The sequence below is a fragment of the Patagioenas fasciata genome, chromosome 2 (genome assembly GCF_037038585.1).
Source record: "Patagioenas fasciata isolate bPatFas1 chromosome 2, bPatFas1.hap1, whole genome shotgun sequence".
Lineage (NCBI taxonomy): Eukaryota > Metazoa > Chordata > Aves > Columbiformes > Columbidae > Patagioenas > Patagioenas fasciata.
Window position 1 is genome coordinate 116,408,010 of NC_092521.1, and position 27,918 is coordinate 116,435,927.

Here is a 27,918-nt window from a genome sequence, read left to right on the forward strand (position 1 = left end):
CCCTACAAGCTCCTCTGTGCCTGGATCATATTCCTGAGCCTGTCGCAGCTCCCCAGTGCTGGTGGCTAATATTAACCCCACAGCTGATTGTCACGGTTGGTGCCCTGTGACAGGTGCGGGACGGCCGCCGTGCTGGAATTCCGCCCAGACCGATGCCGGCGCTGGCACCGGCCTTCCCATTATATCCAGAAGGGCCCCGTCCTGTCGCCACGATGCCCCAGCCCCCCCCAAGCTGGCCCCAGCTGTCCGCGGGACGTGGAGCGGGGCAGCGGGTGCCCAGGGAGGCTGCTGCACAGGGAAACAAACTGCGACTCGTCTGGAGCAGAAAGGTGGAAGACTCCTGGATGGGACTACTTCTGCTGTGTGGACAGGGTAAGGAGAAGGTTTCAGCAGAGCCCCCAGGGCTGGCGGTTTTGTAGCGCTGCTCTTAGAGGAGGGAAACATGGACACACACACAAAAACCTAAAAATCACGTATCAACAGTGTGAAACTAGTAGATCTGGGTTGTGTTTACTTATCTGTTGGTCATAGTTTCTTTACAGCACAGCACTTTGGGTTTGCATTAATTTTTATTAGTGTTCTCTAAGTTTAGAATGCTCCTGTGCAAAGTTACTTTCAGTTCCAGTGGTGATTAGATGGTGATGACGTGTTTTAACAATAAACATGGGAGAGATATAGAAAAAGAAATCAAATGTGCTGACTGCACTTGTGGGGGGGGGGGGCAGAAGCGCTATTGCTCTGCTCTAAAAGTATCTGATCTGTCTGCTCAGGGGTAATATCTTTAAGGTTTCCTTCCTCCCTTTGCTTCCTCCCTTTCCTTCCTCCTTTTTTTTTTTCCTAAACCATAATAGGAGCTTCTGGTAAAGACAACAAAATGTCTAGGTGGTGTTTACTTGGCATAGAGGGTGGAGAGAGGAAGGGGGAGCGGAAAGGCTTGTAATGCTTCACGGTATCATTTCTAGTGTCCTGTTCCCTTTACGTGACCCTTCTCCCTTGACTGTGTGAGTAGACGCAGGGCTGTCAGGCAGATCAGAAGAGATCTGTGTGCTGCAGTGTGACTTCTGCTGAACAACCATGCATGGTATCTGCGCGATGGCTACATGCACGATCACGGATAGAGCGAGGCACATTTGCTTAGGGAGTTGAGCAGGTTCTGTCTGCAGTGTGACAGTCTGCTGTGTGCTGGAAGCCAAATGCTGCTGCTTCTAACATACAGACAAAAAGTGAAAATAAAAAGAGAGACTTGTCTCTGTAATTCAGTGATTTCTGCTCTGAACTGGAGTGCTACCAGGTGTAGATCGACTTGAGCAGTGCTCCTGGAGAGTTTGATAGTTGCAAAAAACACTAAAAATGAGTGGAAATCTCTCCATTGACTTTGGTAGGTTTTAGATCAGCACTGTCCTCACTATTTCTGTCTACAGATAGTTAGGGAAACAATTTTCTGGAAGTTGTGGAATAAATAAGTGCTATCTGGGCCAAATAAATACAGTATGGAACTCATGAGGAAGCTCCAACTTCACAAGGGTCAGGTGCAGTCCAAGTATCTTTCTAGGAGAGGTTTTGATTTGAGTCCATTGAAATTTGAACATGGTTTTGAGAAGAAAGAGAGAAACTGCCTTTTCTCTGTGGAACTTGTGACAATTGTATGGGGGGGTCATACCTCAAAGTGCACTGGAGGCTGCAGGAACTGTAACATCTTGAGAGGCTGTGAGATCCTTCCCAGACCAGTACCTCTGATTGAGGACATTGTGCTACTGTAATACTATTACTGTCCTGCTGCTCATGACTCCTCCAATGCCAGCACTGGACTAGGGACTTGACGTGGTTGTTTGGCAATGAGGACGCTATGTAAACTATGATAATCCCATACATGTTGTAACGCCCTGACTCATGCTTCCAGCCAAACCTTTCTACAGCTCCCTCGCCACTTCCCACCACCCACCCACCCTGGTTTCTGTTCCTCTTATTTTGATATGTGAAGCAGGATTTGCTGCACCTCAAACCAGTGGTTCAGCAGGAGATCCTGTGCAGGGAAAGGGTGGTGTTTTGCTGAAGGCACAGGGAAAATACAGGTCTCTCTCCCTTTGAAAGTAATTTATTTGCAGCTTTGAAAGTACCTCTATACACAGCTCACAGAGGAGCCATTTGCAAATTTGATGCCAGTTTTTAAATACAAGATGAAAGTGGATTTCACTGTCACTAAACCCAGTTGCTAAGAGCCCATCAGGATAGGTCTGTCTACCTGGAGAGCTGGTGCTCTTGCCTTCCAAAGGATCTTGTGTCCAGGTAGGAAAGCACAAATGAGCATATGGATCTCCAGTGGTGCTGGGGACACAGTAGATTACAAAATGCAGGAGATAGAACAGCACGTTAATTAAAAGTTTTATTTATATTTTTAACCATTATGAGAAAATTTTCAGAGTTACAAAAGTTTGAGACTAATAAAATGTTTTTCCTACAGTACACAAATCACTGATCTTGGCTAGAAGTTAGAGAACATATCTAAATAAGTTTTACAATTGACCTTTCATAACCAAACAGGTCATGCAGTCATTGCTGTATCTGCACATAATTTTTTTTTTTTTATTAAAATTATGTATCAGTTTCATAAGAAACTGTCATTATGCGTTTATGGGTTCCTGTATTGTGTTATGTACTGCATCACACTCATAACTTACCTTTGCATCATTCTAGTAACTTCTTGGATATTTAGCTTGTAATGTCACTGCAACATATTATGAGAAAATCCAGTTACATTTTGAAGCAGTATGGGAATCTCCTCTGTTAGTGCAAACTCATTATCTGGTCAGACCTATTTTAATTTGGTGATAAAGAAATGGAAAAATCTATTCTGGTGACATACAAATCTAGCCAATGAGGAAGAAAATCCCTTTTGCTTTTTCAATATTACAATCATCTGCCTTTTCCTATGCCCTAGGAATATATATGTATGCATTAGACAATATGATTTCTATAACATAGAAAAGCATGGGCTAGTTACTTTAAAAATTGACCCTGTTATGATCCTCATACCACTGCTGGTGAAGCTGGTGATAACCAAGCATGCAAGCAAGGTATCCCATTGCCACATACTGACAATCCTGCACTTCTGCGAATTTGTAAAGGAACACTTCTTTCCCTTTCTGGCACAGAAAATCTGGTGATGATCTGTCCCCTCCTCACCAAGGTCTAGAGATAAAGAGCAAGGGAAAAAGGCTATTTGGCAGGGAGACTGGGGAAAGAAGACTGGGACAGATTTTCTACCAGATGCTCCCCAGAGCAAAGGCAATTTCCAGACAAGTTTGTTTACAGCTACAGTTGTTTATTTTTTATAAACTCTCACCTCTTAAAAACCAAAAGGGGGAGGAGAAATTATTGGAAACACAGAAAAAGCATGCATGAACAATATTACTGGGGGAACAGAGGTATTCAAGTGGACTACATGACCCATCCTTTGGGGAGGTCTGAGGAGGACATAACCATAGAAGAGACTGGACAATGCCCTCAGACACATGGTGTGAATTTTGGGGTTCTGCTATGCAGGGACAGGCGTTGGACTCGATGATCCTTGTGGGGTCCCTTCCAACTCAGGACATTCTATGATTCTATGATATGGAGCTGGGTCTGTTGCTGTCCAGGTGCCTCCTGTTCTTGCCTCAATTGTTGCTGACAAAATTCACTGGCATGCTAGGGTAACGTTGACATGTTCTCACTGTAAGTGATTACATTTAGATGTCTTTGTCTTGAATCTAGATCTGTCTTAGGTCCATCTAATCCTGAGTTTCCCTTGTTACTTTCCTGGAATGTTCAGCCATCTCTCCATCTTTCTTCTTAAAGGAAGACGGTGAGTTGTCAACAAAACAGGCAGGTTGACATCTCCTCCATGAAGGGGATGTTGATGAGGAAGGCTCCTAAAGAAGGTGCCCCGTTGAACCCTTAACAACACACTGGCAGCTCCAGGCAGGTCAAGCGGTGGTGGAAGAGTAATGAAATGGAAAACTGCAGCACCCCAGGCCCCCAGCATCTGCAATGGTGGATCCCCATGCAGTGCAATGGCCCAGAGTGGGAGCAGGGTAGGCGACTACCAGTGATGAATGCTGTTGAGACCTCAGAGGGAAATGATATAATAAATGGTTATTCTGGCACAGTTGGAAATGTTTACATAGAAGTGGCAGGTAATAAATAAGCTTATGTTGCTATAGATCCTCCAGGCAGTGCTGCAGCAAAAATACTTTCTGATTTTCTTTAAGGGAAAAAGGTATGAAGGCAGGGACTCTTATTTGTAATAGCCAGGCATGAATAGAATTGTGTTTGCTTCATATAGTCGATGTAATCTAAGGCTGATCAGGACCCAAGTCAAGTATCGCTGCAGCTGTAGGTTCTCAGTTGTCATAGCTAAGGTTACAAAACAACTTCCCTTGTGGCTTGTCTAATGTCACTGTCTGGAGATGAGGCCCCACTGCTGTATTCATGGTTAAAACACCTTCTTTACTTGCACTTGTTATCAGGTCTGCCAGGAAGACGGGCACAATCAGACAGTTTGCCCCAGGCACTGACTCATTATATGTGATAAGTGGTAATATAGAGAGGTCCATAGACTCAACTTCTGCCCTGGAGTTTCAAATTGTTCCTGTTTATCATTTTCTATAGTCTTTTACTTGCCCGCCCCCCCCTCCATTTTTTAATGTATTTTTCTCTCTTGTTTATTTTTATTTGAATACTAGAAAACAGACCTCTGTTGCTGCTGCAGTGGTCAGTAAGATAGGCTCTCCAAGCTAGTTTTTGCCGGGTAGATAATTATTACTTGCATGCAGCATTACAAAATTAATAAAGATTTTGATTAACAAATCCATGAATTGATTTAGCAATCTGGAAGTGATTGTTCAAGAAACAACTTAGCATCTCTTGGTTTAAAAAAAAAAGTGGGAGGAATATATTGGCAGTATTTTTAGCATTTTGAGGTAGCTTCAGAAGTCTTACCCACAGTCCCCCAAAATCAGTGAAACAATGTCCCCTCCTTTTTATTTTCTTTATAAACACCTAAGCCATGCATAAGAAATTTTGTACTGAAAAAAAAATTTAAATAGATGTCTGAGGGTTAGTGAGCAGCCAGGGAATAAGAGTACTAAAATTGTCTGCTTAACCTCAAAGTTTAAAGTCTTTCACAATGTGTTTCAGATATATTCTGCAGGGTTTTTGTTGGTGGATTTTTCCCCCCTCAAGAATACCACTCATTGTAAAGACAGCTATCTAGCTGTCCACATTTAAAGGACAACCCTGCTGCAGGAAAGCAAACAAACAAACACACAAAAAATAAACAACCAAAATAAAATAAACTATGAAAACAAAACACCAAAAAAAAAAGCTCTTATACAATTGAGGTCTAGTTTCCAAAAATTACAATGCTAAAACTGTGAGTTTTTGTGGGCCACTGGTATTGCAATGGATGTTATTAGTGAATAAGAGAGGGGCCATAAGAGCATTTAGTATCTCTTCTTACATGGGGTGCTGATACCTACAGTGGGGACTATCCAAGAGAGTTAGTGTTTATAAAATCAGCATTGACGTTAAATGGCATAGTACTTGTGTTTTCACACATTTTTAATTTTTAGAAGCTTTGTCATTTCAATGGCTTATTGTGCACCTGATTTTATATCTCCTATTTTCTCATCCATGATAAAGCTTTCTGGGATCTAGGACTTGGCAGGGAGGGAGGATTATTTTGGAATAGGCATGCAGTGACCTATAATTTGACTTACAATATTAGGTAATGGCCCAACAGTTGCTGTATCGGCCTACTGAGGACCAGCATTCGGAAAGTGAAGTCTGCAAAACAAAGCAAAGCATTTTTTTCCTGAACACATCCCATAACTTTGACAATTCAATGTGGCTGGATAGATTCTTGCTGTTTCCTGTGCTTCCGCACTACACTAAGCCTAAAGTAACTGGATTTTAGGATTACTTCTTGTTCAGTGCAGAATTGGCATCATAGGATTATAATGCAGGAGTTTCTGACCACAGTATATAATATTATCCTGCAATGTGATTTCCATAGTATTGTATTGTGTTCCCTCCTGATGAATCCATTGTTCATGAAACTGGGTATTTTAATGATCAAACAATTGTTCTGTTACAGATAACCTTAATAGTAGGTCTAAATCTAGTTGGTAAGCCAGACTACCAAGTTTTACATAGAAGAAAAAAAGGTGGCAGAAGAAACGTGTGTGGTGAATAGATAATTATATACAATATATATTGGTTCCAACATCATATTTATTTTAATTATAAGAATCTGTTTGAGAAATAAAGCAAGCATTCCTAGAAGACACCTAACTGATAACAGTAGGGTTCTCTGGTTTGCTGCAGTTTATTTGCAGATTTTGTATGGTTTACAGAGTAGTTGTGAGTATGATTATACCCACTTTACATATGAGGGATCCAGTTTCTTGAAGATCAGAGAAAAAGTTAGAGGGGAGCAACAGGTCTGCTGCCACCTGTGCCATGACCTCTTTGACTTTCTGAAGAACATTTTTACAGCCACCCATAACACTGCTGCCCATTGCAGACTCCAAACAGCCCACATGTGTCTGAGGGTTGAATTTCAGCCCAGCTGATCTCCTTTTGCTGACACTGCAGTAATGAGCTGTAACAACAACATGCTGTTCCCAGGACTGCATGGACTTTGCTAATGCCAATGAAGAAGTAAAGCTTATTTGTCGTGACAAGGTGATACTTGTATATTATGCCAGCTCTTATGCTGTTAAACAAGAAAATTTCTACTGATTCTCATTGCACTTAGGAAGAAAATACTGAGAAGAAAAAAATCAATATTTTCAAGCTGGGAAAGTAAGTTTATCAGGTTTCTGAAAGAGACTGGAGGCTAAATACAAAGCCACACATAACAATTAAGTTTGAGGAATTTTACCTTGAAATGAAAAATCCTTTCCCTTTTCACACTTTTAGACACCAGAGGTATAAGAGCAGTGCCAAGTCAATACGATGGGGAAGGACAGGGAGCTGAGCTGGTTATTACCCTCTGAACTCTTTGTCAAGCCTTCAACAACACCTTGAATTTAAAGTCCTATTGTTTGTGAGAGAAGAAGACATGTGGAGGGGCAAGAGCAAGAGCCATCTCTTTGGTTGGCAATGATTATTTGTGATGGAGATGTTGGCAGGAGATAACACCAAGAGTTTCAGGGTCCATCTTGCTGACGTGAGTGAACAGACATGAAGAGCATCATTGGTTTCAGCATGGCCCAGGTGATATGATCATGGTCCCAATGTCCTTTGGTAAGCCAGACTGCCAGAAGGTGGGAGTGTAGCTGAGATGATTTTTTAGAGAAGGATGTATCTGAGTAAGCTTATACTGGAAGCAGTCTCTCAGGAAACCTCAGGCTCGTTCTGTGGAAGTTTGATTTGTGTTTGGTTACAGGACAGAAGAGCTGTTGGTGTGATTGAGCTTGTTTGGTTACAGGAGAGAGGAGCTTTTGGTGTGGACTCTCCTCCTTTGCTAGCCTGGTGCAAACAAGGGACCTGAGGAACTGCAATATTTCAACCATGTGCTATTAGAGCTTGAACTGAAACACTAGCATCATATAGCATATTTGGATTATTTGGACTATTAATATTTCTGTTACTATTTTAATATTATTATTACTATTTTTTCTTTTTCAGAAATATTTATATCAGGGAGTCTATGTGCTTGACAATTTGCAGAAGAAATTGCTTTGTCTGTTTTAGAGGATGAAGAAACAGGGACGGCTACTGCTTCCCTGGGCAGGCTGGTCACGGAGGCAGACTGCTTGAAGCCTTGCTTTCACTCCTCCTCATAAAATCTTCTTCTGCATTGCAAGGAGGCTTCAGTGAACATCACAGCTGAGATGGATGGGATTTGGGTGGCAGGTTATGGGACAAAATCTGCCAGCCAGAGCTTTCATAAGTAGCAGTAGCCAGAGTAGACATCCCCATGGAAAAGACATGCTGGAAAAGGAGATAAATCAGTCTTAAATAAGCAATTTTATTGACAACTAAGTCAGTCTGTGATGGGTGAAGGAACTGGTGCTTTTTACTGTGTGAGAACTGATTTGTGCCATACTATCCAGGTGATAACCACGCAGAAAAAATATATAAACAAAAAACAAAACAAAAAACTGCATATACACAGAAACAAAACTGTCCATATATTAGAAAATGTCTGGTGACAACTGGACAAATGCAGCACAGGGCTGATCCTGTTGGTGTCCTGTGTTTTTCCTTCCAGGTCACCAATGAGGGTCCAAGGCATTTCTACACTGCTCAGATTCTGAGCCATCAGCTCCACAGTTCATCGCAGTTTTTCTGTTCGTTATGCAGAGTGAGGGGGAAGAAATAAGGCATAAATAATTTAAAAAAAAAAAAAAAGCTCCTCTCCATGCTACAGTTCCTTGCCTTTGGGCACTGAGAGGTTTAGGAGTGGCTTCCTGAATGGAGTAGCATCCCAACCATCCTGTAGGTTAGATGTGTCACTCATGAATTTGTCCAGTCCCTTTTAGGCTGATTTTATGCTTTTTGGCCTCTGCAGCATCCTGTGGCTTAATTACACCTTGTGCGAATAGGTTCAATGCCACACTGGAACCAGCAATTAGTACTTGCAGTGGTGATGCAAAGAGACGTTTTCTGTGTGAAATGTACTTTTCATCAGCGCTACCCCATGAGGGGAGCTGCCTGTTGAAGCTTGCCGGAGATAACTGTTTCAAGGGGGGAAGGGGCTGGCACCAGCCATCCTGTTGCCTATGAGCAAGAAGAGGTAGATAGGTACTGTCAGCGTGGTGCCACACACCTTGTGCTACCTGGCACTGGAATAATTAAAAAACTCGTGTTGCTCACTGAACCCCAACTGCTTCTTTTGTTCACTGTGGCCATGGAAACACCTGACCTATTTACACCTTCAGCGGTGTGAGTGATGGTTGGTGGAAGAGAGGTGGGAAAATGAAGAATACTTTGAATTTGGATTTTGGAGACTTTTAATTAAGATGATGCATGTGAATGAGGGTGTGTGTGTGCTTGAGAGTCAGAGGATCACAGCCTGAGCAAGCCAGGGGTTCCTTCCTCAGTGCAGCCACAGCATTGGGTGCTCCTTGAGCAAACGTGATTTTCCCAGAGCCTGTGTTTTGCATATATAAAATAACATTTATCTTCTCACCCACCATTTCCAAAGATTTGTCAATAGCTTTCTCAGGTCATATGAGAATTCATTCTTCTGTCACTTTGACAGCACACTCTCTCTGCAGCATTCATCCCTGAGAAGGCTCCTGTACGTAGAAATCATCTCGCTCTACCCAGAAAAGAATAGAGAGGAGTCTCATTCTGCACACAGGTTGCCCTTGCACCTTAGCACTCTCATCTGCTACTTGCCTGTCTCTCGGTAGAGCCGGGAAGGTGGGAATGAGCCACATAAAGTCATTTGGCCCCATGAAATGGAGCAGGAGATTTCCCTTAATTGCAGCTGGGGCATTTTCTTAGGCTTGCAGATTCCTGTGACAGCATAATGCCATGTAAGTTAGTAGAGCATGGGCACAGCAGATGTCAGGCTGAGCTTCCAAATTCTGTTCTTCTGAGGGCACGTATTAATATAAACAGGCAAATTTGGTTTTAGAATAGCAGTTACCTGAAATGGAGCCCTAGCTAAAAGACAAGGAGATCTGCTGGAGAGGGTAAGATATTAAACTCTAGGTGTAAAAAAAGTCCTCTGCAGATACAAGATAATCACAGTGTGTATTAAGAATGAAAGGAACTCTAAGACTTTAAAGATCTGTTGGGAAAGCTTACGAAGAAAGGACGTTCGCATTTGGTATTAGTGAGAGAGTCTTTAATATTCCCAAAGCATCTGATTAATAACCACAGCATCAGACCTCAGGAATGCAAATTTGGTAGCTCTTTTAGATAAAAGCTCCCCCTCCACATGCTTTTTAATTTTTTTTTTTGATTGCATGTTTCAAAATCATTCATGTTCTGGCAGGTAACAGTTTTTACCCTGAAAGTAAGGGTTGACAGAGGAACAAACTGTGCAAATTCTGTTCTCAAACACCAAAATTAGAGAGAAAATACCATCTGTCTCCTCTCCAGCCGACTCTCCCTGCTCCCAGTAATGCCTTCTAGTGGAAAAACAGTCGTGAAGCTACGAATACGACACACAGCAATGCAACATAACACAATGGTTTGTGTGTGCGGAGGGACGGCTGCTTCTCCTCAGAGGAGGCAAGTGGAAGCCTTGTTCCCGGCTGGATGGGGAAGATGTTCATACTGCCCTGTGCTGCTGGGCCCCTGCCTGGGCTTGGTGGGACTCTTCCATGACAAAGGCTTTCAGGTGGCATTCCTAAGAGTTTTCTCCTTGCCCCGTTACAGCAGTCAAATTGACGGAGCTTTGACAGCAGCTGTGACTCATTTCAGGAAGAAATCCACTTGAGTGCTCATTATCACTTCAGCATCATTTACATTTTTCCCAGTCGGGGTGAATATTTTGTTGTGACAGGGCACAGGCTGTTTCCTTTGCCCTGGGAAGCCCGTGCAAACAGACTTTCTACCTGGAAGCTCCTGCCAGTAGCTTTGCAGCTGCCTGTCTTTTGTTTCTGACTTCATTTTTTCCTCCTCCTTGTCCTTAATGGCTGTCTGGGTTTTGGAGACTAGTTACACAACACCTTTTTCTTTTTATTTTTTTCCCTCCTCCAGCATCACTGAGCAAATTTCAAGGCTGCGGAGGAGGGGGAAGAGAGACTGATGTGCTGAGCCACCTTTGCCCATCCACTTGTGACTGGGGTATAATAGGTACAGTTGATTTGAGACTGCCAACACTTTGCTGCCAAATTGAATTTCTCATAAACTGATTATTGCAAAGTGCTCCTGGCAGAGGAAAGTTTAACACTTTTCTAACAAGCTCAGCTCAGCCCAGCTAGTATGAGGGATACTGTGATACTAATCCCCTTCTGGATCCTTGGCCAGGATTTTGGATTTACCAAGAAACTGTTTCCACCTCCATACCCTCACCCTTGAGTAAACCCACTTAAGGTTTTTTCATATCTATTATTGGTGCAGACATAGGAAGGCTTCTCTGCTGGTGTCAAGCAGCCTACCTCCATTGATTTCAGTGCCCTGAGTTACTTTAGTCCTGTCGGGGTGATCATATGATTCAGACACTGTTGATAAAGTTGATGGTAATCTACCTTCAATAACTTAATCTTGGCATTTTCCTCCAAAGAGCTATGTAGCCAGGGACCAGGGCTGGCTGAACTACTCAAACAATTTATCTGACAATTTCTGTCCTGTGTTTTCTGCTTGCAAAATACTCATCTGAGAAGTTTTTGGTTTATAAGTCATTTATTTGTCATTTTTGTATCAGTGGGTTATAAAATAGGTAGGTAAATTTGGTACCTCAAGATGCAATATTGTCCTTGTTTCCTGACTGTCACCCTACAACCAGAAATAGGTTGTTTCTGAAGAAGCAAGACAACCTCCTACCTACAGGCAACTACCTTTTCTCTTTCAGAGACATGTGCTTAGTGGACAGAGTCCCCAGAATATACTGAATTTGCATGAGTGTTCAGGAAAGAGAAACTAGAATAGAGATTGCAGTTGAAGCAAAGCTGCTATTTGCAGTTAGCCCAAATCACATTTAAAACTCAAAAAATACTCACCGAGAGTATTACTTTGTATGAGATACATCCCTTCAGTTTAGCTACTGGAGGCTGTGCCCACTCAGTCACTGTGGAGGACCTGGTTTGTGGTGGTTCCTTGATGTGAACTCCAGCCAGATAGTCCAGGAGGTGGGAAGGGATCCCACGGTGCAAACACATCCGCTTGGCTAACCTGGCAGAACAGATGCCAGGTGTAAGCGATGCCTTTGAAAAAAATAATTCATCATTTTAAACCCCCCACACCTCAGATCACCTTCCCAGCAGGCTCTCGTAGCTTAAAATAAATAGTACCTTAGCAATAATAACAGGGCGATGGCATATCCTTATTTATTATTCTATTTGCTTTGCCTTTTCTTTATTTTTATGTCATTAAAATAAGGCAGGGGTACACACATGCTGGTGACATAGATGCAACAGAAAGCCCACACTGCTCCAGAGGGGAGACGTTTATGGAAGCGCCAAGGAGCAGAACAAAGGCACAATGTGCTGCTGGGTCCACCACAAGCAAGCACTTGTGAGGAATAATCCATACAATATACTGGACTCACATGGACAACACGGTCGCAATTTGAAATGCCATCTGTTTAGCAAATCTGAATATTTTTTATCTGCCTCTGAGATGAAAAAAGAAGTAGGAGTACTGAGGCTTTGGTTTTCTTTGGTGGTGCAAACAAGCAAGACATTTCCAAATGACCGAGCAGACCCTCGTCTGCATGGGAGAGGGCAGCTCTGCTGGTCCCTGGGGCAGGCAGGGCAACCGTTCTCACATTTACAATAATTGTGAATTAATTAAGATTATGCTGATATTTGTAATTCACATGTTTCCACTGTAATTTTTTACAAAGATTGGACAACTTGAAAATTTTTGTGGATCAAAAATCCACAAAAGCTAAGGAAAAAACACCCTGTGTGAGGACATCAGGGATTTTTTTTTTTCAGTTTTACTCCGTGAAAATTTCTTTTTGCTGTCCCTTAGCATCCATTTTGAAATGAAAAGTCACTTTGATTTGAAAAATGAACTTTTGTAATTAAAAGTGAATTTCAGTGAGACATTTTAAATGATGCAGGATGTTCACTGAAAATGACCTAAAACCAATGTCAAATCTTCTCAAAAAATGCTTCATCGAGTACTTTCAGCCAGCTCTTCTCAGCACATAGACATTATCTATAGCAGTAGGAGCTCTGGTGTTAAAACTGAAAGCGCACATCATGAAAAACTGTCGTTTCAGTCAGATAATTCATAAATATTAAGGATAGTAGTTTGACATGATAAATGGTATTGAAAATCACTATGTGGTAGAAGAGGAACAATGGCAGCTGTGAATGTGCTACAGTTAAGTGGACAAAGATTTTTGGAATGGAACTCTATGTATTTGTTGTTTTAATAAAAAAACCTATGTTTTATTCTGGTTTGAATATTTCAGATAGGGAGCAATATGCCATTAATTAAGAGTTTTAAACAAACAAGGAAGCTGGAATAATTAACCACTGGGTTTTTTTCTGTCATTCCAGACCCTAAAATATCAGAAAAAAATGGTTGAGTGTAGGTTTCCTCTTCTGGGGGATGAGAAGTTGAAAAAAGTAAGAAAAAAAAAAGTTCATTTTATTCTGGAAAAAATATTTAATTTTTTTTTTCAGATTTTTCTTTTTTAATCAAGTAAAGAGGAGAAGGGGAGGGAAGCTGCAGTTATAAAGTTCAAAATTTTCATTAAAAAAAAAACAAAAAAACAAAAAACTCTTGCCTTTCTTCCAAGAATGTAAACTAGTCCTAAAAAGCAGTATATGGAGGTGGCCCAGAATAACCAAACCTTCTGTTGCTTCTTTGCAAAAGCACTTGTATCTGCACTGTAGCTTCAGAGAGATGCGGCTGCGCATCCGCCCGTTTGAATCAGGAATCTGTTTCTCTTGGTGAGAACTGGCCGAGGAAGACGACAGCATGTTTCTCCTCCCACCTTCCTCCTAACTTTTGCCTGTGTTCATATACATATGTAAATATACATAAATGCATTTTGAATTGGCATCCAGCAAGAGGCTGGCTTTTAGGATGCATGTGTCAGGACCTGTCCTGCCTGGTAGCTACACACCATGCAGTTCTCGCACTGAAGGGGAGGGTAACACCGAAGACTAAGATGCTCTTTCTCTTCATCTGCAAATGTTCTGGCAATAAGTGCACTGCCAGAGCAGAGCAAAACAGGCTTTTGAAAGGGAGCACGACTGCAGTGGTTTCCCTAACCTGTTTTTCATCTTCATTGCTTTCTCCCAGCCCTTTTTCTCCCTGTCCCCTCACTGTCCCCAGCAGGACTGGGGACACAGTACCTGTCTGGAATTGGCCAGGCACAGGTCAGGTGAAGTAGGGACCATAACATTTTGGGTTTTCCCACTCTGCCTCCACTAGTTCTGTGAGAGAAGAAAGAGGAGGATTTGGTTCTTCAGATTCATTCACGTCTTTTTGCCTTTGTTAACACTGACACCAAATTTTCTGGGGAAAAAAGCTCCATGTTTATTTCAGAGAAAAAAAGCTGAAGTGTTGTTTTCATTCTGAACTGGGAAGAAAAATGCTCTTGACTTTCTCAAGGCACAGAACTCTAAAAATTCACTTAACATCCTATTTTACTGGCTTTTCAGTTCTGAATTTATTTGCTCTATTCTCCTCTGGTAAGTCAATAGCACACAGTGCTTTCATTTGGTCTTTTTTGCAATATCTGAAATACTTATTTTAATCGATTCTTTTTTTAAACCTGAAGAGCAGCTGTTACTTGGTGTTGACTAGCACATCTTAACATCGCTTCTAGATCACAAAGTTTCTTTTTTATGTTATAGCTGAAAGTGTTTCCCACTTAGCTTAATCTGTTATATAGGTATCTATTTAGATACCATTCATTTGGATGTATTAAAAAAACAAAAAAAAAAGTAGGGTCTCTATTTTAATTTGTGTGGCATTGTTCTATTAGACTGTATAATCCAGCATCAAACATTTCTTTAGACACAAGCCTTGCCTAGTTTCATCCAAAGCATTCCTCTGCTTGGAGGCATCAGGCAGACCCCATGAGCAATTTGTTTCCAGTTGAGAGATATTAATGTGTCGGTGTGATCAAGTGTTGTTGTTTTCTTCATTTTCATCTTTCTGTGGCATTAAGGTTGTAAACGCAACAAGTGTTGATGAATGAGATGCAGAGCCAAACAGCAAACCCCCATCAGTGAAAGCAGAGTGATGTGATATAGAGACAAGAATGATCTTTTGATCCATTAATATATGCTTTGTGTGTACACATAGGTTGCTGTACAGTGTGCTCTCATTTACTAGCTGGCTATATGGCAAACATGGTGCCTGTATAATTTCTGACCTGTGTCTGTGGAAAATGAGCTTTCAAGCCACGATCTTGTATATATACTGCTCAGTTTGTTGCCAGAGCATGTTGCATACATGTATCATATCATCACCTGGTAAACAAATTGTTTTTGCAGTTTGGTCAGCATCATTAGTTAATTAGACCCTGGCTGTTTAGGCACCTGGAACACGCAGTGGGAATCTAAACTATTCTAATAAAAGGATTTATTTATAATGAGTCTCACCACATAATGAGTTCCAACCGGGGAGGACTGACCATTAGCGGATGACTCACAGCATTACCGTAAAGATCAGAGTTGCATATTCAATTTTATAAGGCTTACATACACTTAGTGAGAGCACAGATTCTAGAAACAAATCTTCTGGCTCCTGTTTTTCCACCATGTTAAACTTGACACAGTTCTCCTGTGCCTGAGAGTAAACAAGCAAGACACAGCAGACTGGTTTTTTATTTTATTTTTTTTTATTGCTCTTCCTCTCTATAGCTTCAAGAGGAAAAGAAGCTGAGTTTTTAATATTGCGAGAATGCTCAGCCCTTTTCAGCTGGGAGATGTCAGAAGCAGCTGCAGACCTAAATGAAAGGAGCTCATCTCTGAAAATTTGCTATGCTGTAATAAATGCAGAGTTCTGCTGGTGAGCTGCTGATGGCCCTTTAATGTCTTTATACTTTAGCAGTACTCAGAGGCACTGTGGTTTCCTCCTCCTCCATCCCTGCTCCCAGCAGCTCCCTTCCCCCTTCCCTGCCCACCCAGGCTCAGGATTTCATCATGTGAAAGCGAGAGTTCACCCTAACGTTCAAGAACTATGCTGAGTCTGAAGACAAGGGCCACGCTTGGTTTCATCAGCCAGGCAGCAGCTTCCCTTCAGCTCAGATTGATGTTGTCCTTCGCTGGCGTATCTGCTTTAAACATTTGGCTCCCTGAGTCACGTTCGCATACTGCACGTTGTTGGTATGCCACATGGGGGTTGTTATCTATTTATTTTATTTAAGTAGCATATGCTATGGAAGGGAAGGATGCATTTTCTCAGTATTCTTGTGATGTAGTTTCCCAGCTAGAGGTACACAGCATGCTAGGATGAAACCCAAGAACTACCTTCCAGCCTCCAGGTCTCTGCTCTTTTCGCGCTAATCTGTGAGTATCAGCATCTGCCAGTCTGGAGACTGGCAAAGTGTTAAAAGCATGACAGATTCCCCAAAATAACGCGTTTTCAGCTGGGGAGGTGAGGATAGCGTATGCAGAGCTTGGCAAAATGATCTTGGAGTTTAAAGGAGGCTCTGGGAAACCGTCTGGATGTACTATAATTTTCAGTGTAGAAACCTTAAAAAGCCTTTTCTCCCCGAAGTTTGTAAGATATTGAGTGTAGTCATGCTGTAATTCATCATGGGGTACATGAGGCGTAGTATTGTGGACTGGTGGGTGAGACCCCAAGGAAAGTGGGGAGCATGACTGACGGGCAAACCAAACACAGCCTCGAGCAGCCCTGGGTAATGTGGAAGCGCTTGGGCTACCAGACACTTGTAATGGCCAAGAGGATCATTTTGAGGCAAATGAGCATATGCAGACAGATGATAAAACCACAGGATGGTTTGGATTATTTGGAGTTTATCACAGCTGAAAGTCAAGAGTACTGTTCACTGCTGGATAGAAATGGGACTAAACAAAGCATAAAACCCAAAATCTCTCTGACAGGAGGAAAGAGACTAATTGTTGGGATCCTTCTCAGCCTAACAGAATAAGGGAACGTTTATAGGCATTAATGAAAATATGGTTAGGAAAAGAGCCGTATGTGGTTTATGAGACTGTAATGAGTGTGGCACTTGGAGCCCTGCAGGAGGCACCAAAGCTGGCAGGGCTGCAGTCATGAGCTGTCATTGTAGTCCGTAAAGCTCGGTGGTTCAAGGCAACAGCCCCAGTTGCAGCAGGATACTGGTCATTTGGAAAAGCCATGGTTTCAGGGACAGCAAAAGATGTGGTACCAAAAGCAACTGCAGATTCACAGTAGTCTCCATCGGTTGATCTGACTCAAGAGGGCATGAATGAGAACATGCATGGTGAGAAGGAGTTCCACACAAAGTCCTGCAGGCTACAGTAAAAAGGAAGCATCAACCCATTTCCCCAAGGCAAGTAATGCTCTGGTAACCCCTGAACCTGCAAGTCTGCCCATGCCTGCATGCGATACGCAACAACTGCTGAAGACAGAGGTAGTCTTTGGAGTCTGGAGGAAAGGATGTAAGTGGTGGGAAGACTGGCGATGTCCCCAAGGTCAGCAGGTGTAAGGCAATCTCTACATCATGGGAAAAGATCTGGTAAAAACCTCATTTTGTGTTACAAGCTCAGAGTCCTCACCTGAGCTTACATAGCACTCAGCTGGCAGGTGTAGTGCTATAAAGAAAAGCATCAGCAATCATCATTATAATGAAACTTCAGTTTTTTCATAGCATGGAATATTGCAGTAAAATACCACCAAAAACTGAGTTGCTCTGATTGACACGGTAAGTATTAACATCAGGAAATCATCTTCTTTCTTAAATTTCCTTCACATTTTTTATTTCACATGCTGTTTTCATATCAGTTTGATTTTTTTCAGAGACAAATAGTCCCTTATATAAGACTTTAGCTGTTCATTTTCTTCTGAAGTTGCTCATTTGTTCTTCTTCTATTGTAGGAAACCTGTTTGTAGCTAGGATATGCCAAGAAAATAAAATGGTCCTTTTGCTCCTTTTTCCCAGCATGCTACCCAGCTGTCCCAAAATCTCAGTGCTCTTTAATACTGAAGACTTCAAGGCAGAGAGAGATAAATAGAAAGAGACTAAAAGTACCTTTATATGGGGCAGTTTGCCATTTGGCACTAGCCTCGGTCTGAGTCAGTGTTTAATTGTGTTTGCTGATCATATTTCTGGCCTGGATATTTTAAAAGAAATGTTATCAATTAAAAAGAAAAAAAAAAAAAAGGCAGGAAAAGAGAGGAAAAGTCACACTGTGAGCTGCCTGAATGCTTTTAAAATTTTATTTTTCCTTTTTAAAAAAAGAGCTCGGGAAATTGAAAACATCCACATTATGTAAAATGCAAGTAGAGATTTTGGAGTGCGAGTTTACCAAATATATGCAAAATCTAGATGTAATTCATCCCTGGTGTTGCAGCTGGCATAAATTTATTCCAAGATCTGTACAGAATCCTTTAATTCCCTGGTTTGACAAAGACTGGCAAACAGCCAGGTTGTATCAGATGTGCCAGGCATTGTGGGCTATGGTTTTTGCCTAAAGTGCCCTCAGTGAACTCAGTGTTGTCACATATTTTCTATGGTATTGTATGCACGAGCATCCAATGTAGTTCATTCAGCCTAAAACATCATAGCCATTAGCTAATGGTGACATATTTGGGTTTGGGGTTTTTTTCTATTTGTTTCCGGGTTCAGTCATTTTGGCCTGGGATCCTGCAATGTGAAATTCCCCTGCTAACCATATTGTGAGAATGGGATATAAGTCTGTAAATTGGAAGCTAAGCTATAGCAAAAAAAAAAAAAATCTTTCTGAGGACTCTTTCTCTATATAGCTTATTAAAGGAGTAACGTGGCATTGCTCAACCTGGATGGAAAGCAGCCTGTGATGGGAGGGCATGAGAAGAGACAGGTGTGGAGGCTGATGCTCCCACCTCCGTGCTGCCTGGAGAGCAGGCACAACCAAAAAAAGTTTGGCAGGCAAAGTGCTGCTCCAAGTTTCTTACTAGAGAAGTTTGTCTGCTCCCCCGTGAGGGGTCCCATGCAGGTGTATCACCCTTGAGCAGAGCAAGAATCCAGATCTTTGAGGCTAAATTGTTTCCAGGTGCAAGCAGCAAATTCTGCATTTGGCTCCTCATGCTCCGCCTTCCCCAGGGCAGCTGCAGCAGCTGTGGCAACACTGCCAAAAAAAGAAGAGCCCCCCAAAACCCCACCCATAATACAATGGGGAATTTGGCGTGGAGCTTGGCATGATTGTGGGCGAGGAGGGGGGCAGAATATCAGGCTCCATTATCTTGTGCATGGGTTTGACAGAACAGCTTTTCCCTGTGAGAGAGAGATTCCTGGCTTTGTTTTCTTATTTTCAAACGTAGTCTCCAAAGGAAGCATGAGAAATAGAATAGATCACATATAAAATACCCAGGTGGAGTGTTGCTGGTTTAGGTCTTTCATCCTTAAATTGATGAGAATGTTGTGAGTTTCATAAAACCTGAAGGATACATCTGTGTTCCTCCGGCAGCACAATAATAAAATCAGCAGAGGCTGATGCTACTGTGCAGATACATCGCTCACAATAAACATTTGAAAGGCATTACATCTCTACAGTAAATGAGGCTGTCAAAGAAGGCCACTTTCAACAAATCATACTAAATTATGGCATGTGAGAAGTAGTGCAGATTAGCTACTCTTAGTTCATTCATCACTTAATAGCTGGTCTTGAATGGCAGGCAAGAAGAGGGAAGCTGAAGGTATTCAGCGATGTATTAGCTATGGAAATACAGGGGAGATGTCCTGAACCCAATTGTTTGGCTGCACACCCTGCACCTTTGAAATGTAAGGGAGCTTCCGTGCATCTCCAAGGAGGCTGCAGCAAGTGCCAGAGCAGACTCGTGGTGGCTGCGGCACATTGTGCTACTCACTGCACTCCCTCTTTGTGGAGACATGTTGAGCATTTTCCTTTTCCCTGATCTCCTTGAAAGCCATTCAGGCTGAAAATGTATTTTACACTTTGTGTATCGGTGCGACAACTAGTGTAAATGTCTCTTCAGTGTCGGCATTAGCAGCTGACTGCAGCCACCCATCCTTGCCCGCCTCTGCCACCAGCTCTCCTTGCAGCCTTGGTCACATCAGCTCCACTCTCTGCTTGCAGTATGTACCAAATAAATAGCGCTTCCAACGCTTATTTTCATTTGGATATGGATCGCACGGATGAAAACCTCAGTAAAAAGGAATTAGTATTTGTAGAGCGAATTATTAGTATTTATAGTGCTTCTGGCAAACTCTGCCTTCTTAAAGGAAGTGCCGATAATTAGTTATAGTGTTTTAATTAAAGAGAGCAATCTGTAATTAACAAAGGGATGCTGTATTCTACATCTAATTTTTATTATTTTTATTAATCAGCAGTACTTCACAGATGTTAAATTTTCAGTTACTGGTTACTTTTGTGTATTTTTTCCACTTCAGTGGAGTGAAATATTTTTACCATGTTTTAAGACATAGTCAACCTGATGGGGAGACTCTGTTCATGTCATATTGGTGCTTGTGGCAGTGTTGTACATGATACTTTGGATGCTCTTGAGAGAAAGTAAATTTCTGTTCTTGTGCTTTAAGTTTCAGCGCTTTGCTCCTGTGGTGTAAGTCACCTGCTGAACTTAAATTATACAGGTTATATAGAAACCTAGTTTACTATCCAATTTCTTCTCAGGTAAGTGGTCATTTCTATTAACTGAGTGTTTAGACAGCATTGCACAATAATTAGTCTGATTAAATTATCTCATGTGTAATTCATCAAAGAAAAATATTTTGTTGTTATTTTTATTTCTTTTCTGATTAAAAAAAAAAACAAAACAAAACACCTAAAATTTAGTTTTGTAACACTCATGAACTCAGACATTTTTCAAAATGGCAACCATATTTCCCAAATGACCAGTTTGAATGTGAAATATATTTTATTTTGGTAAATTATTGTTCTTTGTGTGGCTTTATATGAGTCTGGATAGCTGAAATTGGTATTATAATAAAACCTGGTAAGGACCCAGCGATGATATCTGAGCAACTTTCAAAGAGCCTATATTTTTGTGTATTCTGCTTTGGAGACATATATATTCAACTGCAAGTGTCTAGCTCAGAATGACCATGGACATTAATTTCCTACAAGATGTGCCTGACTATTCATCTGTTTGTGTGTCCTGTAGAGACAGCACGAGACAGTCTTGAGGATCGTATGCTTCTTAAATAGGTTGCTTTGCTGCAGAAGCTGGCAGAAAAATTCCTGAGCAGCTCCACACTGTTGGCATTAGCAGTTAACACCCTTCTTGTATGTGACAGGACATGTGAAAGAGGTGTATGGCCGCCTAAGCTCACTGTCAAAAGCAAAATAAAACGGTCAGAGCTGTCAGTACCACCAGATTTATATATGTTCCTTGCTGTTATGTCCTGCATGCAAGGTGCAACCTCTATCCAGCTGATAGCCCCTGGATTTTAATTTTCAGGTGAAGTCCCTTGACACTTTTGCAGTCCTCACAGCTTCGGTGGTAGAGTGGTTCCTGCGAAGTGTAGCTTGATGGAGAGATTGTAGCTGCAGATTTAGTCTGAATGTTAATGGGATGTAGAATTTATATTGATGGGAAGGGAGAGGAAGATACTTTCTTTTCAAACAGAGGTGTCTCTGACCAGGGGAAATTGGTGTGATCCTGCTTAAAAGGCTCCTGCTGGGGCTGGCAGAAACAGTGATGTGGCCTCTGCCTTGGAATGAGAGGAACACGTACACACACTGTGTATCCACCCAGGCTTGGCAGTGGGGTCCAAAAAACCTTTAGCTTTTTTCTCCTGCCTCTCCCTTCTCTTCTGCTTTTCATCCTTCCCACAACTCTACATCTGGATGTAACTGCTATTGTTTGTTTTGAAATAATTTGGGAAACTTTTAAAACAAAACTGAGGTTAGCATATCACTATTTTGCATCATCTTTAATTTCCTTATTTATTCTTCAAGTATCTTTTGAAGGAGTAGCTAGGATTTAGGATGCCCACATCAACTGTAAGCTGAACCTTCTGGGATATCCTAGTCACCTTCCCTTCTACTTCCCCTCTTACCTAGTGCTTCAAAATAAGAAAGACCTTCCTTGAGGGGAGTGCTTACCCATGCTTAATTAGAGACTTAACTATAGCCTTAAATACTTTCCCAAATAAGAATCATCCAGTGAATCACAGCCTTGTGAAAATCCCTGGCAGGGAAGCTTCAGTTCTGAGGCTTCCAGATGGTTCACCATGCCCTTGTTTTGAGCTTTGCTGAAGAGTGCATGAAAAGACTCACAGCTAGAAATAGGAGCACTTGCATTTAATTATTTATTTTATTTTGGTTACACACCTGGGCACACAGGTTAATGATTCTCTCAAAACAAGAGTTAGTGAATGTTGGCATTTACTAAAAAGGAAATGCCTTATTGTGTTATGTGTGTATAAGCTAATGCAGGTTTCTAGGGTAGCTGAGAGAAGGTCCTGGAGGTCCTTCTTACTTATTGTTGCTGAAGGGAAGAATGGAAAGGTAGAAGGAAGAGAGCCACAAATAGAAAATTAAAAAAAAAAAAAAAAAAGAAAAAATTAAGAAAAAAGAAGAAAGAATTAAGAAGCTAATAACAGCGAAAGCTCACTGCCGGGGCTATGTCTCTTGCTGTGTTTGAATGATTTTTCTTTGTAGACAGCTTTGCACAGCACTATTTTTAGAATCTCTTTAATAATTGAGCTGCAGCGATTGTGCTCAGCAGTTAGAACAGTCAGGGAAAATAGCATCTCAAAGAAACCATGCACCAGGGTAATAATTTAAATCAAACTGCATTATACCGTGCTCCCCTTTCCTCCCTCCCCCGGAAGGGTGAAATGCTGCAGAACACTGAACACAGGGGGGAAATGAAAATTGGGCAAGTTTACAGCATGTAATAAAATCCATCAAGAGAGTTCATGTTTTAGAGGTGGAGCAGAGGAAGAGGAGATCTGGTCATCTGTTAATGAATTACCATCACCAGGTGCTTTACGAGGGGAGTGCCTCAGCTTCCCACCACCAGTAGTGAATTAGGAGAGGGCAGCCTGCCCCCACCTTCCAATGGGACAACTGTCACAGAGGAAAAATGTCTATCAGACCATGCCAAAACAAATGCAAAGCAGCAGTCCAGTGATATACAAGAAGCTCCAGTGGTACTGTTGCTGTGTGATGAGTCTGGCTGTTGCCTGGCTGTACCACCAAGGCTGTGGCACTCACCAGCACCGAGCTGGGTCCCTGCTCTGCTCCTACCAACTGCATCCTACAGGCTTGTTTACCCATACCCGTGGCAACACATTGTCCCCAACATCTCTTCTTACAGGCAGCAAACTTTGGCCTCTCATGGGAAAGCAACTGAGGTGTGGACAGTAAATCCAGGATAAAAGAATCACTGCCTAATATCTCTTGAAAATACAGGGACAGCAGCTGCTATGGCAATTTGTAGATTAACACTACACTATTCTGATTTTTAGTGAACTCGTAAGTTAGTCCTATTACCTTATCACAATACTGTTATTTCAAACACAATTTGATAATAATTTTATTTTTCATTATATTGTGATAATTATTTTTATTACTGATACAGACAAGCCTGATGGCATGTTTAAGTCCTCTTTAAGGTTTTCAAGCATTTACAAGTTGGTTGTCTTGTCTTAATTAACATGCTTCATTACTACACAAACAGAAAATTCTTTGAAACAGAAAGAGAATATAAAGTGTTATGATTATTGCTAATTAATGGCTGGCTTTCAAGATATAAAAATAGGAAAAAAAACAGTTATCATCTCACAATGTAATATGACAACACAGAAATAATTAGAATCCAGTTCTGAACAAAACTGTAGAACTTGTGACAAATTCAGAATTGCAAAAATGAAAGTTATACAAACTCCTGTTCTCTAGAATTTTCTTCTAACATAAAATTGTTAAGCAGACTGAAACAAAGATATTGAGAATCTGAGTGTTGACCTTGTCTGCTCAGGATGCCTCAAAACTGGGTGCAATCTTGAAAATGCACAATAACCTACTGGATTTTGGGAGTAGGATCTTTATGGATGATTAATGAAGCTGAACTTGTCTCTTAGGAAGTTTGATTTTCCTATCAGCACATGGAAGATTCCCCTCAGCCTTCCTTTATTCAAACTTTTTATAGTTACTAGAACTTATTCTTCTAATATTTGAACTCAGATTCTTCTCTTATAACACCTTTTTCTTCCACTTTTTTTTATAAAATAATAATATTGACATTCTGATATGAGAAATATCCGTATGATAAGAAGCTGATGTTGAAGTTAATGGCTTCTCTTCAAGTTTCAACAACTTGGCTGTCAAAGTGTAAAGGCTCTTTTTCAAAAACATTTATAATAACCTAAGTCATAAAAGTCCACTAAAAGTATTAGAAATATAATTATATGGCATTAACCTTCTTTCCTATTCTGACCTAATACAGAAAGGAGTCTCTTCTTTGAAATTCAAGAAGAATATTAAAAATAACTTCTATGTGTTTTCTTTGTTAGTTGGCTTTTATTTCCTTTTTTAAAGTAGCATGCACTTTTTGCCTTGCATGTAATAAGACCGAGTTTTAAAGACATTTCATTGCTACTAAATTTTAAGCTCCTGTTTTTTGACCAAATTGGAGTTGTTGTATCCTACTTCATTAATTCTGTGTTGACCTGGTTCCCAGAATACTTAGTTTAATTTGGGAGCTGTCAAGGAAAACAAAAAGGAAGAATATGTTTCAGGATAAGTTGCTCCTCAGTAAACATGTAGACAGCATCCAAATTGTTGGTGCTGAACTGTCTATTGCCTGTCTGCAGGCGAACTAATTTGAAAATTAAAAACAAGAATGTCACATTCATAAATAATAAAATAATCCCAGCAGGCTTGTGGAAGGGGTTGTGTCAAGAACTTGTGGTTTGAAGACCAGGCTGAGAATGTGATTGCTGGATCCAACTGGAAAAGTCTTGCCCGGGCTATCACAAGGCAGGAGGGGGCACTGAAGTAAGACCAATATGTACTTGACTGCATATTTTTCGGATATCTGTAACTGTTTGGTTGCTTTGAGACTGCCATGTGACCAAAGGGTTCTTTGTTAAGCCTGTAATCCATAGTTTTCTGGCATGTCGTCATGGGAAGATTAGCTTGAGAAACCTTAAGTCTTGTGACCCTGGCAGTTCTGGAGACTGGATGTGGGTGAGATGAGGTGCAGAAAAGATCTAGGAGGTGTCTGCTGCAGTCTGGAGGATCCATACAGAGAAAGCAGAAGACAAGTGTGGGCTGTACTGAGCAGATCTCCAAGAGGTCTAAACCCAAGGCTGAGAGCTGTGATCAGTGACTGCAGACATGGTAGAACAGCACGGGGTGGAGGCAGAAGAGCATGGGGCCACTATTCTCATCTCCCTCCTGAGAAGAGATTGGGGTTAGACTGTAGCACATCCTGTCCTTGCAAACATGATTTTTTTTTTAATTTAAAAGTACTCTATGCTTTCCACAGCACCTGTGCTAACTCAGAAATAGAAAGGTTGAGCCTAAAGTGTTTGGTATTGCAGCAAATTAATTAGTCCCTGAAGAGCAGAATGGCTTTGCTCTGGATTTCTTCTTTTATTCTCTGTCTGCTCACCTCATCTCTAAAGTCCTCCCTCTGTCCTCTCCAGTGGTCCCAGCAGGTAGGGAGGGAGGTGTGTTTGGGGCCAGCTGAGAGTATTACAGGCGCTGCTCAGCTGCTTGGCCACTGCCCAAAAGCACAGACAACAGCCGACATTTACCTGTGTTTTCCTCAATACAGACAGTGACTTGGACTCTATCTACCTGTTTATCTCTGTGAAACTTGTAGGACCCAAAAAGTTTGAGAGCTCTGACCCAGTGGCCAGGAGCAATTTGTCAGTTATGATGACAGCGGAGCGAAGAAAGGGAAAGACACGAGGCAGCATGCAGGCAACACCATCACGCGACTGAACTGGTCTCAAAAGTATACTGAAACATAAATTTGCCCTTCAGTTTTAAAAGATAACTTTTAGAACTTGTTAATGTCATATGTAACGTAATATTTATCACATTTTATAAAAGTGGAGGGAAATACCATTGCTAGACAGTGGACTTTTATATGAATTAAAAAAAAAAAAATAGTTCAACTCTTCTTTGGAGACTTACCAGCTGATAAGGAGACATTACCGATGTAGTAACTGAAAGGACAGAGGAGTATGAATAGCCAATAAAAAAATAATTGTATTGTTTTCTTTTCAGCCTCATACTTGCTTTTATGCTTACTGAATGCTGGCTTCTATTTATTGTGGAGCATAAGTGTTGGAGTTATATCTAAATATAAAATATATATTTAAAAAATAGCAACATGAATTCATTGGCACAAAGAATTCATTGTTTACGGTTTACAGGTTGGCTGATATGCAAAGAATATGTGTGAGTAACATCTCTCTGCAGAAAGACAGAAATATGCATATATCGTTATACTTGCAGCCATTCAGCAGAATGGCAATTTTCAACTTCACAGACTTTCCTGAAGCTCAGATGCATGAGCCAATTGGACCCATGAAATTGAAAATGAGCTCAGATTGGTTTGGAGGGATTAGAGCTACAAAGAGCATCCACGGAATTGCGAACTTGGCCTCTCTGAATTATCTGAATCCAACCTCACAAATTCTAGTTGGAAACTTCATTTGATGGAATTTGCAACATACTGGAGAGAGTCAAGTGGACCTGTGGTCCCAGAGACGGCTTTGTGGCTTAAATGTTGTGAGCTCTCAGCTCAAGCCTGACTCCTCCAAAGCTTGAACAATCTATTTAGTATTTGGGGGTATTTAGATGGATTATATGTCAGCTGGAAAGCCCATGAGTCCTAACTGCTCATGTAAGCTTGTAACTCTGCTTCTGTTCCTCTTAACCTTCTTTTTCTGAATTGTGAGTGATGGGAATTAGTGTTTAATTTATTAATTTTATTTTCAGTGAAGGGAGAAAAGGAGGAATTTAGTATTTAATTTCTTCTAACTTTTTTAGAAAAGAAACAGAGCTAATAGTCAAACATCTGAAAAATCCTTCTGGCTTGACCTTGTTAGCATCTCCAGTGTTCTCTGTGTAAATACAAAGACATCTTCCACTATAGGTTTCTAAAATAATCACAATAATTCCTGCTTTTGCTACATCTCATTGTCCCAGCTTTATGGAAATTAAAGTGAGAAAATATCTTCAGTAAGAAATATGGTGGCTGAAATACCTTGTTTTGGTGACAGAAATAAGAGCTACCTGCGGCCAGGAAGGTGCCTTTTGCAGTGTATGACATTCTCATCTCTTCACTGTTCAGCCATTAAGGTGTAATGAATATCTTAATGTCCATTTTTTAATGGAGAAAACTGACAGAGGGATCATTTAATCAGGTCTTCAGTCTATTTTTTCAAAAGTGAAAGCCTGCCACTCTTCCTACTGAGATCTTTTATTTGTGCAACTAGCAAAGGCTACTGTCCTAGAGAGAAAAAGAGCTTTCTACATATTTTAGGATTACTTGGTGCACTAGTTTTAAATTGCGACTGCCAGCAACTGATTCAAAGCAGAACTCTAGTCACAGCCTCATTGCACCATCTGTGCATTTGATAAAAGACAGGTTCGTTTAAGGATATGCTGAAAGGGAGATAGGTAAGAAATTAAAGACTCCTATATTCATGGACACCAGACTGCAGTACAGTGCAATGATGTCTTTGTACATAATTTCTACATAAATCTTGTCATCAGTAGTCTTACTTTTAGGACAAAGATTAAGAATTAACAATAAAATATATTATAATCTTTTTCACATGTAGCTGAATATCTATCTGCAGAGGCTGAGGCTTTCCACACCCGTCCCGCCCTTCCCCGCTATCCCCAGAAGCTAGAGAGAAGCTCCTGTTTCCATAATACCATCTTTCTGCCATTGTTTTTAATCAGACTATCTTTAGATAACATGCAATCATCATCCTCTCTTAAGATACCCATTACAAAATGACCCCCGCTTTCTGTGTCGATCTAGAGAGACCAAAATTGTTAGTCTGATTTTTAGTAGTCCTGTAGTAGAGAAACAAGCATTTAGAAACGGAAAGTAATGGAAAGAAAATGATAATTTCATTTTAGCCAGGTATTCAGAGCAGAAGGCATCTGAATG

The 27,918-nt window shown here is 41.0% G+C and overlaps 1 protein-coding gene across 2 annotated transcripts in view; it reads left to right on the top strand.

Moving 5' to 3' along the window:
* The first annotated feature begins 241 nt into the window (after positions 1–241).
* ARPP21 (cAMP regulated phosphoprotein 21) overlaps positions 242–27,918 on the top strand; it is a 198,780-nt gene continuing 171,103 nt past the window's right edge. Inside the window, exon 1 of one of the 2 annotated variants that reach the window (XM_065829991.2) lies at positions 242–372. The gene's annotated coding sequence lies outside the window, so the exon portion shown is untranslated. The remainder of the gene's footprint in view (positions 373–27,918) is intronic. The other variant, XM_065829992.2, reaches the window with a different exon arrangement.